The sequence below is a fragment of the Hibiscus syriacus genome, unplaced genomic scaffold, assembly GCF_006381635.1.
Source record: "Hibiscus syriacus cultivar Baekdansim isolate YM2019G1 unplaced genomic scaffold, ASM638163v2 tig00111582_pilon, whole genome shotgun sequence".
Taxonomy (NCBI): Eukaryota; Viridiplantae; Streptophyta; class Magnoliopsida; order Malvales; family Malvaceae; genus Hibiscus; species Hibiscus syriacus.
In genome coordinates this window covers 9,623,406-9,635,851 of record NW_024063126.1, presented here as the reverse complement: position 1 = coordinate 9,635,851, position 12,446 = coordinate 9,623,406, and the positions used below count along the sequence as shown (strand labels likewise).

The window sequence follows — 12,446 nt, the reverse complement described above, 5'->3', positions numbered from 1 at the left end:
AAGGGCAATCTTTGTGACTCTACTTTGTATACCGAGTACCCAAGGCAATCTTTGATTCTGGCTTTGAAAATTGATCTTATCAACATCAATTTTCGTAGATCAATAATCGTTTAAGTTCGTTAAGACTGTCTCATATTGTTGTTTCAATAACTACTAATTTTGGTCTCAATTCCCTCTTAGCAAGACAATCTTGCCAAGTTTGTTCCCAGGAAGTCGAATGTGCTTTTAATAAGCCGATCGTTTCTCCCTCACCTTTAATTGCAACAATATCATGACCAAAATCATTCTTTGATTTTGAACAAAATTTAGATTTTGAAAATAAGCGTAGAGATTGAGAGAGATATTCCGAAGTTGTTCAAGTTCTTTTCAATTATCATGTTGGAATTGAGTCATCGCTTTAGCTCTCCACTTATGAGAAAATTAGCTAAGAATGAAAAAAGTCATACTTATCATGTTTAAAAATAAAACTTAAAATAAAATGAAAATGAAAACTTGAAAAGAAAAGAAAAGAAAGAACTTTATAAAACTAGAAATAAGAAGAAGAGTGAAATATGAGTTGTGTTTAGGCTTACCCCAAGAGGATATTTATACCCTTTAAAATCCTAGAAATAAACATATAAATTAAAAGAAAAAAAAAATCCTAAAGATAATTCCAAATGTTTTTTCAAATTCAAACTTCAAAATTAAAAATAAATCTCCTAAGATATCTCTGCTCGTCCACCTTCCAAAAGGCGCTGATTAGATCTTCTAGAAAACTACTATTGACTGGACCTTCTAGAAACTGCCACGTCAGATAGTGTCATGCCCAGAGTCGTTCCCATGTTTCTAGTCATGACCAAATAATAAAAAAATGCAGAATACACCATTTTTAGAAATAGGCTGTGTTGCACAAAAATAAGCATAACACAACCAAATCAGCAACAATAAATCCATGAGATCGAAAAATTAACGAGCAAATATATCAATTTAGAACACTCATCAATTTCCTTCAACAATACCATAGGCAAAATCTCCCATAATTTTTTTCCAAAAGACAATGCAAAATAATTAACGATCAGAAAAAGAAAAAAATGAAAAAGGAAGTCTGTTAGACAATTGCGCGACCATCCCAACTAGACAAGGCAGGCTGAGAATGATCCTCTACGGAAAATGAAGTCCTTATTTAAGAAGAGCAAAATTGAAAATTATAAACTCATATTTAGCAAGTTTCAAGCCATTCATGTGTTCATTACCTTTAACAATACCATAGGCAAAATCTCCCATAATTTGTTCCAAAGGATAATTCAATGGAACTACTGATCAAAAAAGGAAAAAAATGAAAAAGAAAGTCTGTCAGACAACTGCGTGACCATCCCGGCAAGACAATGCAGGCTGAGAATGATCCTCTGCAACCAATTAAGTTCTTATTTAAGAAAAATAAAATTGAAAATTCTAAACTCGTATTTGTCAAGTTTCAAGCCATTCATCTGCTCATTGCCTTTAACAATACCATAGGCAAAATCACCCATAATTTGTTCCAAAGGTCTATGCAATGGAACTAACGATCAGAAAAAGAAAAAAATGAAAAAGGAAGTATGTTAGACAACTGTGTGGCCATCCCGACAAGACAAGGCAGGCTGAGAACGATCCTCTACGGCCAATGAAGTCCATATTTAAGAGACTGCTGACCAATAATCACGCTCTGATCACACAATCTCATTTCATCAACCAGACTTGGAAGCTTGTCTCCTTATAACTCAAGGATACAAAGGTACGATCGTATAGAACAAATCCTATTCAAGTAAGGTCGTATCCTACAAACTCTTGGTTCTAAGCTAAATATCATCATTCTTTGTCTTCTTTTTCCCATGTGGGATTTGATAGAACTAAATCATAATAACTATGAAAACCAACCAGGATCCAATCATGTCAAACCATCAAGAATAAAATAAAATAGATTTGCAAAAGTCTACCTAAATCTATTATTGGAGATTATCTAGAAGGTTGAGATTTTGAAGATTGTCTTGGTTGTGATCTTCTAAGAATATATAATTCTCTTTAGTATAAACTTTCTGACGGGGATAAGAGTAATACGAGATGATCTATTTCTTGGGGAGCATAACCCCTTTATGTAGTTGATTTAAGAATCATTTATTTTCTGTACTTATAACTCTGCCCCTCATCGAATTATAAATACAACTTTAATAGTATCTACACTTTTATTTCTATGACACTTCTAATAACTTATGACTTTATAACATAATTGGTCATTTAATTTATATGTAGTATTTTATGATAACAATATACATTTAAAATTACCCACTTGGGTAACATATGTTTCCTGATAAATGTATAACCTTACGAGCTCAAAATTTGTTATCATTCAATAGGTATTCTATAACAATCTCATCCATCAACTATATCCATATATGATCAAAGCGACCTTTGCCATATCAATCATGACTAGACCCATCAATGGTCACGTATACAAACACAGTCAAATGACATAGATCAATCATGGAGTGTAGCATGGAAATTACATGCAATGTGAACCGTACATGTCTATTTCTAATTGGTCGTCTTTAGTGAGATCAACATTTTCCAAAACCAGAGCATGGATAAACCAAAACAAGCTTAATTTCTACAGAAAATAATCTTAAAATAAATATCCTTAAACTGAAGTAACTAGAATTATGTTTATAACCAACGAGCATTTAAATTAAACTCCCACTAATCCTTAAATGATATTACACCCACATGAGTAATGTGCTTATGAAAGGCCTAGAGGACAATTCCTTAATGAGCGTGCAATAATAAGTTTGCACCAATATGCTCTATAAAACGCATAATCACTATGTATTTTCTTTAACAATTAGAAATATAATATCTATGTGCTTACACTTTAAGGTGTTTCTATTGTATATGAAATAAAGGATTGCAACTTTGTTGTCACAAATAACTCAAGTGGTCTTTCTTATCAATCCATAATTAGCAGTTCATTTAACAAAATTTTACATCCATATTCCAATAAATCAAAGTCCATAAACCCGATGATCTCTTACTTACTAGACCTCCAATATCTGGGCATATAATATTTTTGTTCTTAAATGTATCATATGAATTAATTTGATTGTTATCAAACGATCCATATCCAAATTGCTTAAATATCTGCTTAATGTCCCAAAATCATACGCTACGACTGAATGAGTACAAACCTGAGTATACATTAATAGCATTCATTTAACAAAATTTTACATCCATTCCAATAAATCAAAGTCCATCAACCCGATGATCTCTTACTTACTAGACCTCCAATATCTGGGCATATAATATTTTGTTCTTAAATGTATCATATGATTAATTTGATTGTTATCAAACGATCCATATCCAAATTGCTTAAATATCTGCTTAATGTCCCAAAATCATACGCTACGACTGAATGAGTACAAACCTGAGTATACATTAAACTCTTCATTTATTTATGAAGTATGAGGAACCTTTTTGAATTTCCTTAGTTCCAAAATCATTCTTACGGAACTGATAAAGACTAAACTTGTTTCCTTTAGCAAAAAGGGGTATCACTTGGTTTACTCCCACTAAACTTATAATATATACAATAGTCAACCAAATTTATCTCAAAACCAAATGAGATAATCACTTGATGAAATTTGTTATACAATTAATGGGAGTAATACTTAAACTCATAAATGGATTTCCTTAAGTTCATATAATTAATTTTGTATCATTAGACACAATTTTCTAACTGTACCATATAAACCATCTCATCAATATTACCATTGAGAAACATAATTTTGAAATCCAACTTATGTAATTTAAGATCAAATATGAGTAACAAATATCATGATTATCCTTAAAGAGTCTTTCAATGAAACGAAAAAGAAAGTCTCTACAAAATTAATACATTATGTTTTAGTATATCCTTTAGGTACAATATATTCCTAATATATGTCAACATCACCTTTTGTATCCATCTTGGTTTTAAATATCCATTTGCAACCAATCATCTTTTCACCTTCAGGTAATGAAACAAGTTCTCAAACTTTATTATCTTGTATACAACTTATACTATTCTTACATGACATTAATCCACTTTTGAGAGTAAAAACTTTTATGACATGATGAAGGTTGATTAAATCATCGTCCATCATTCCACTATCATCTCTATTTCTTGTAGAAACATAATAATCTAAAATAATATTTCTCTCATTTCGTGGATCTTCAAAATGACACTTATCCTTTAAGGTTGTTGAGTTTGTTCTTCTGTAACAATTTCCAATCTTAAATGGAAAGTTGTTCAATATTATCTTATTGAGGTTCTAGATTCACTTCTTGATTAACGACATGTATGAATACATGAATATAAGAAAAAGTGATAAAAGGAATTGAGTTATAATTCAATTACCCCTCAAAAGCAATTCATTAAACCTTATTTATCACTCCAAACTCAACCTTCCAAAAAATTATGTTATAGATCTCATCTTAAAAAGATTCCTAATTATAAGACCATAAAACTTATAACCTTTGGATCGCTCAGAATAACCAAAAATAGTTGCTTATTTTTTTAGAATTTAATTTATCCTCAAATGTCCTAACTTATCTAAAAAAGAGAACAACCTTTTGTAACATATTGTTGTCTCTTTAAGTTGGACCCTTAACAACTACATTCTGATTTTATTTTTTGCCTTTATTTTTATATGCACTTTTTAAATGAGTACTTTTAAACTTATTATGCTTCAACCTTTCTTCCTCTAGCACATAATGAAAAATGAGCTCATTTAGAGTTCATTTCTCTCTTTCAGTTGATTAAACTCTATAAGAAGCAATACTAAAATCACAAGAACAACTAATTCTTCAGAAAAACTCGATCTTAAGTGCCTTAAGTGTTGAGGCAATATGAAACATATCCATAATGTACTTGTAGACACCTGTTTTTGTCCATGTTTTAATTATTATTATTATATTAATAATATTCTAATTTATATTTTGTAGGCCCAAATAGAGCCCAAATTACAAACCCAATAAGCAGCCTAAAGTACAACACTCAAGCCCACATTTAGAAGCCCAAACCCGACTAGGGTTTTCTGGACTTTCTTTCTCTCTTCCCAGCACCGCCTCATAATCTCGACCGTCCGATTGGGTTAAAGAACAATGGTCCAGATCACCCAAAAGCTTAGCATTTTAACCCTAAATATCAACAACCACTGCCACTACCCAGAAGATCTGGACCGTCCGATCATGCGCCTGTGGTCCATGCGCCCATCGATTGATATCCCTAGCCGCCGTCATCATCAGAACATACCGAACAGTGCACCAAATGAAATCAGTAGCAAACCCAATCAAAAAACCATAAAAATGATCTAAATCCCAAAAAGTCGAGGAATTTTACTTGCTCAAACATAGGGAAATCATTCCCCTATTAAGATGTGAAGATTTCATCCAAAAAATCAATCATAAATCAACATACAACTAGAGATCCAAGGAGGAGTACTTTTGAACAACGAAAAAAAACAAAAAGGAGAGAAGCTTTCGAATTAAAACCCATCGAAAATAAGAAGAAAAAAAGAGAATAAACAAAGAGAGAAAATATAAGAGAAAAGGAAAATAAAGGAAAAAGACATTACCTTGGTTCAGAGCACGTCGGAAGCTCAAAAAGTCACCAATTTTTTTAGTTTTTTGAAAGGTAAAAACCTAGATCTATGAGATTTGGTTGGGTTTTAGGTAAAATTAGCCTCGGTTTCAGGCTCATTGGAGATAGAAGATTTTTTGTGAGATTTGTTTTCTTTACGGCCACCATCGGCGGTGGTTAGACGACGATGAAGCATCGCCCGACAGCGTCGTCTGTATTTCCCAGTTAGGGAAGTTGAGAGCTTTTTCTCGCTCTCTCTATATTATAAAAGGAAAAGAAGACAAATGAGGGGGTATAGCCGGTTTTGACCTTGATTCATCGTTTTGGCATTTAGGTTAACCCCATTCCGGGCCCTTTGTACTTTGTTACCTCTCATTTTAGTCATTAAATAGAATTTATGCACGTTTGATTTTGAGCTTTGAATTATACTATGCTTTTGTTTTAATTACCATGTGCTTGTTATTTACTTTTGGGATAAACAATTATTGTGATTGATAATTATTTATTTAATTCATTTTAGTCCCTACTAATTTTTGTCATGTGCCGTGGTTTAATCTATGATTTTAGCTGACAATTTATATTTAAGTTCATTTTAACCTTGTGATGATCCCTGTGTAAATGTATGTTTTAATTGGATCCTTTATTTTTCTATAATACTCATTCTAGTCATTATTTTTGTTTAGAATATGAAATTTCATGGTTCGCCACTTAATTTGATTTTATTATTTTTTCCTCTTTATGATTTAGTCCTTTGTTTATTTATTTTATTTCTAATTTAATATGTTTTTATTCTTTATAGAATATTTTAATTAATTGATTAATTTAATTATGTACTTTCCTTTTTTTATAATATGAATAATAATAGATGTTTTAGTATTATCAAACATTAGAATAAATTTTACATATTTATTTTATTAAATACTTCTTAACTTTGCATGTTTACATAATGTTCACCTTAATGTTTTTATTCTATCTTATTTGTTTTAATTTGATTTATGAAATGTTCTTTTGGTAATATTATGTGTATCTCTTATATTTAATATTTTAGTAGCTAATTGGAATACTTTCAAAGGACATCCGACATAGAATGGGCGTGAAAAGCACAAGCTATAAAGAAGTAGTGTGATTCAAGACGACATTCGAATAATAGGTGAACTTGAAATTGATCAAATTTATTTTTATAATGATAATTAACTAATTCATTCTTTAATTTTAGTTTAATGGCAATGTATGTTTCTTAAAATGATGTGTCATGTTGTTTATGAAATTACCAATAATTTTCGTTCGATTTGCGATCTTTGATAACAATGAAGAGGGAATATTCTTTTACAAGATAAGAAACAGATGGGATAGCTTTCCTGATGGAGGATTGCGAATCTCGAGATTTCTTTTCAAAATAAATAATTTTCCCTAATAATTAATTCGAAACAAATTAATCAATATTCAATAAATGAATCGCAATTTAATTTTTATATTTGAATTTATAATTTCCACCATTTAAGACAATGTTAGCGACTAGGTATCAATTTTTGGCTTGGTGGGGGTGCTTATCCTTCCCCATGCGTAATGGACTATCGAACCCAAAATGAATCTTTGATAAACGCAGACCAGTTTTTTGCCTTAAAAATGATTTTGCTTAAAATTATTTAAAAGACGTTTTTAGGTATTCAACCTACCTAAATACAAAGGTCGATGGCGACTCCCTAATCAAATTAATTCAAAAATCCCAATTTTTTAAATAAATTTATAATTAATTTTTAGACATAAAAATAGTTGTGACAGCTCGGCGATTCTGCTGGAGACTTTTTAGAGAGTCAGGTTGTCAGTTGCTTATATATTGTCGTTGTGGTGGAAATTATGGGTTTCAGTCTATTGTTAGGTTAAGATATATTTATTGAAGTTTTAATTTCTTTTTTATTGCCATACTAATTTTTTAACTTTTGTTTTCAAATGTGTCAAAGTTTCTGTTGAGAGTTTTTCTTTTCCTTTTTTAGTCAAAGGCTTGTATGTTTCTCCTCACACATCACGTGCATTTACATAAAATAAGCTTTATACCCAAGTTTCATCCCAAGTAAGTGGGGGTGAACGCTTTACTTTCGTAAGAATTTATTCTTCATATGAGTTTTAGCAATTAATCCTGGGGTACACATACCTTATACCTTCGTAGGAATTTTTTCCTTGTATAGGTATAAGGAAATGAACTCCCTCGAATTGAACTCGATCCATTTATGCCTAAAATAGTTGTGACAGCTCGGCGATTCTGCTGGAGACTTTTTAGAGAGTCAGGTTGTCAGTTGCTTATATATTGTCGTTGTGGTGGAAATTATGGGTTTCAGTCTATTGTTAGGTTAAGATATATTTATTGAAGTTTTAATTTCTTTTTTATTGCCATACTAATTTTTTAACTTTTGTTTTCAAATGTGTCAAAGTTTCTGTTGAGAGTTTTTCTTTTCCTTTTTTAGTCAAAGGCTTGTATGTTTCTCCTCACACATCACGTGCATTTACATAAAATAAGCTTTATACCCAAGTTTCATCCCAAGTAAGTGGGGGTGAACGCTTTACTTTCGTAAGAATTTATTCTTCATATGAGTTTTAGCAAATAATCCTGGGTTACACATACCTTATACCTTCGTAGGAATTTTTTCCTTGTATAGGTATAAGGAAATGAACTCCCTCGAATTGAACTCGATCCATTTATGCCTAAATGGGTTAGGATAGAGGGTTTGGTAGCCCAAAGGGGCACCAACAATAAGGACAATTCTAGTACCTTTTCCCGTTAGAGCCGATACCATGTATGTAGTGAACCGTAGAACGGTCACCGAGGTATATCCATACCGAACCTCTGTCTGTCAGTAAGTGCCAAAATAGGTGTACACAAAGGATAAACTTACTCTAATATTTTTATTTATTTATTTATTTTAAAATGTATAGAATAAAATTATTCTTTTCGAATAAAAGCATGCAAACTAGAAATTATATACAGTTAGGATCAATTTCTTGAAAATAAATCATTTTGGGTAAAAAGCATATCCAAATAGGATTGTTGTTTAATAAAAGCATGCTTGGGTAGTTATCAATATTATGTAGGTGTTATATTTATCTTTAAATATTATCTTTAATTCTTATCTTACCTGTACTAACTTTTTGTGTCGTTTTTCATTTTTTTACATTGCATCGACATGACATAACGCGAAAGTATTGATGCGCAAGGGAATATTTAAGTGAAAATTTTCATAAGTAGAGAGAAAAGTTTTAAATCAAGCACTCGCGTACACAAACATGTACCGAGGGCTAAAAGAAGTATAGAGAGTACAAAAAAGAAACTTGCTTGAAGAACATGTAACGTTCGAGATAGGATAGATGATCCATCGATCCAAGAAATAATTCAGTAGTAGAGTCTTATCTATGATCGTTCCATCGCTAATTACCAAGGAGTGATGCATGACTTCAGCACATTAAGCATTTTCACATGTATTCCATTTATTCAAGCATTTTCACATGCCTCAATCATGAAAATTTGGGAATAATTCGTGGAGTATTCCATGACAAAATTTCTAAAAAAAGAAATTGGAGTCAATTTGGTCTTCCTAGGAAAAGATAAAAGCCAAGAATGAGATTTTAGCATGAGTTAATAGAATCGAAAAACACCAAGAGCAACTTGTCAAGATTCAACAAGAAACATGATGAGTCAAGAGTGCAGATGTCTAAATTGATACACATGGTGATTTTCTTAATTCATGGAGATAAGCCACCAGAGGATCCTGTTGTGGAGGCTTTCAATGAGACTTTGAACGTTAGTAGCATAACCAATGTGACATCAACACATGATCAAGGACTTGTTAAGGAAAATCATAACTCGAGCCAACACCAAAAATCAGATGTGGTCCCAGAAGGCTCTATTGAATTGATAATGAGGGATAGACATCACTCGAGGAAAAAAGGGATAGAAGAAGCCCAAATACCGATAAAAAAATGTCAGCTAAGGTTTTTAGTACTCTTGAAGGAAAATTTCAGGATTCTTTGGAATAATAAATTTAGAGGTGTAAGGAAGGAAAACAAAAGGCTAAAATTCGATGCCCAGAAATCCCTTTCCCAATAGAGATTAATGTAGTAAAGTCCTGTGAAGAATACATGGCGCATGAGAAGAATAAGGGAAATCCAAGCAAGAAGGTTTTAGTGGATGTAATCCGAGATTGGCCTATATAATTGGGAACGAATGGGGCAGATGCAAGCCTCAAAGCATCCCAGACGCCTATATTATATCTTCTGATGACAAGTGGGGCACTATATGTTTCAAAGAGCCTTACAAATACTCCACCAATCACTACAACAACTATTGCTAAAAACCTAACCAAAACTATCATCCTCAAAGAAAATCATTTTGGATCAAAATTTGAGCCCAATTTTCAGCCAGGGAAGAAGGAGCTAAACAAACAAGAAAAAGAGAAAGAGGTCAGTCTTATGGGGTATATGAAGAACACTTTCTAGTTTGGAAAGGTTAGTGTTGAACCGTATTTGGTGAGAGCAGCTGATGAAGAAGAGAAGATGAATGATCAAGAGTCACATGTCAACAAGATGACTAGATATGTTAGGTTGAACTCGCACTAAAATATGGCCATGTTTCCCTGAAGAAAAACTGAACAAGTGGACTACAGAGGATCTCCTTGTAGTTTTTAGATGAAATTTAGTGTAATACTCGGAATTAACCCTTATGCTTTTGCCCATGAGCATTAAAGAATCTCTTGTGAATGGCTTATATGTTAATTCTACTTTTTCTGCAATTCAATCATTTTATACATTTTCATATTCTTTATCATTTATTATATTCTTTTATCATTCATTTATGACATTTTATTATTGTTTATTCATTCCCTACAAATGTCTATTACTCTTCCAAATGTATATATTCGTTCCAAATTTTCTTTGCAGGTGCCTTAATCATTAATAACATGAATGTTTCTGAACTTTAATTATAAGATAAATTTCAAGCGGCCTGTGTTTAGTAGAAATCTATGAATGTAAAAATAAGGTAGAATGTGATGTTTCTGACAAACTATTGAGGCTGGTGAAAAATGAGGATGAACATATCTTATCTCACCATGAAGAAATTGTGATTTTGAATGAATGAAGAAAGAAAAGAGATATATATCGGCACTACTCTATGACATGAAATGAGACAAAAACTGATAGAGTTGCTTCAAGATTCCAAAGGCTTTCTTGATCTCATCAAAACATGCTAGCATTAAATACATATGTAATAGTGGTACAAGTTATGGATAGCCTAAATGTCTTGGAAAATTCTTTGAGATATTTGTCAGGGCTGCATAATGAGTCTAGAAAGAAGAAAAGAGTTGCAATTATCTGAATATAAAGTTCATTGATTGCAAGATCCATTACCTTCCAATCTAGGAGGCATGATTTGCTTTGGTATGGGCTACTTGAAGGCTCAGACAATAGATGTTATACTATTCTACTAGATTTATATCTAAACTTGATCCTCTAAAGTGCTTAACACAGTTACCAGCATTGACTAGAATAATGGCTCAATGGCAAGGGTTGTTATCAGAATATGACATTGTGTATGTGAGCTAAAAGACGATAAAAAGGAAGTGTTGTAGTAGATTTTCTGGCCAGTCGTGCTTCAGATGATTTTGAGTCCCTCGGTTTTAATTTTCCATATGAGAATTTATTTTGCATCTCTACTGTAGAAAAAATTAAAGAATGTGACAAATCCTGGAAACTTTAATAGGGCATTCAACTCTTTGGGGATAATAATTTAAGGAAGCGATAATTTCTGCAGAAAACCTTTGCTATCCTTTCCCAAGAAGACTAGAGTTCTTTTGCACTAATAGTATGACAAAATTTGAGGCTTCTGATTTGAGGATAAGAACAATCATGAAAAGAAAAGTTGAGTGTTGAAAACATATGGGAGTTCCTTGTCAGTAGTTTATCAACCATGAAGATAGAGAAAATTGTCACAAGAAATTCTCTTTTGTCATATATGCATTTCAAACTTCAATGTGTGCTATGATATGGGCGTAATACATTTCTCTTGGGTCTTGGAGTAAAAGTAGACTTACTCATCATAGTCGAGATTTTGTTACTTCAAATTTCGAAAAAAGTGGAACTGAAACGAAGCTGAAGCACGAAGTGATCCGTTGAACTTTAAAAAATGGTTAAAAGTTATCTGCCATGGATAGAGGTGTCAAAAGCAAATGACGTGAGCTATATAAATCTAAGAGGGTGAACTGGTGATTGAAAAGATCTTGTCAATTTATAAAGGTTTTCATGAGAAATGGATGCCTAACTGAGAAATGACCATACATTATCAAGAGGTTGTTTCCAGGGGAGTTTTGATTTAGTGATCCAATGAATTTAGATTCATGTTGAGAAGAAAATAAAAAATGAAAAAAGAAGAGAAAATGAAAGAAAATGAAAAAATAAAATAGAAAAAGAAAAAAAGAAGAGAAAATGAAGCAAAAGAAAAAAGAAAACTTAAAGAAGGGTTCAAGACGAGAATTCGCAAAGGTCGTCTTGAAACCAAATGAAGGGTTTGAGTTGAAAACCTGAAAGGGCGGCTCAAATTTGTTTTAATATTAGGCATTCGAAAAATAAAACCCTCTAAAGTGTCATGTACTTTGGGGTGAGTTTCAAGCCTACGAACATTTTGGCAATTTTTGAAGTACTTTAGACACAAGCTCACCTCGACGCTTTGGGGTTGTATCTTGGTTGATTAACTTAGAAGAGCTTGATATTTTAAGGGGAGCTTCACATATACATAAATTTTGGCAGTATTTGAGATCTTCTAAATAGAAGCTTA

At 32.1% G+C, this 12,446-nt stretch overlaps 1 non-coding gene across 1 annotated transcript; it reads right to left on the bottom strand.

The window, feature by feature from the left end:
- Window positions 1-1,571: 1,571 nt before the first annotated feature.
- Window positions 1,572-1,790, bottom strand: LOC120165542. The gene has a single exon (XR_005519829.1). It is a non-coding gene; the product is annotated as a small nucleolar RNA U3 (small nucleolar RNA).
- Between the last annotated feature and the right edge of the window lie 10,656 nt (window positions 1,791-12,446).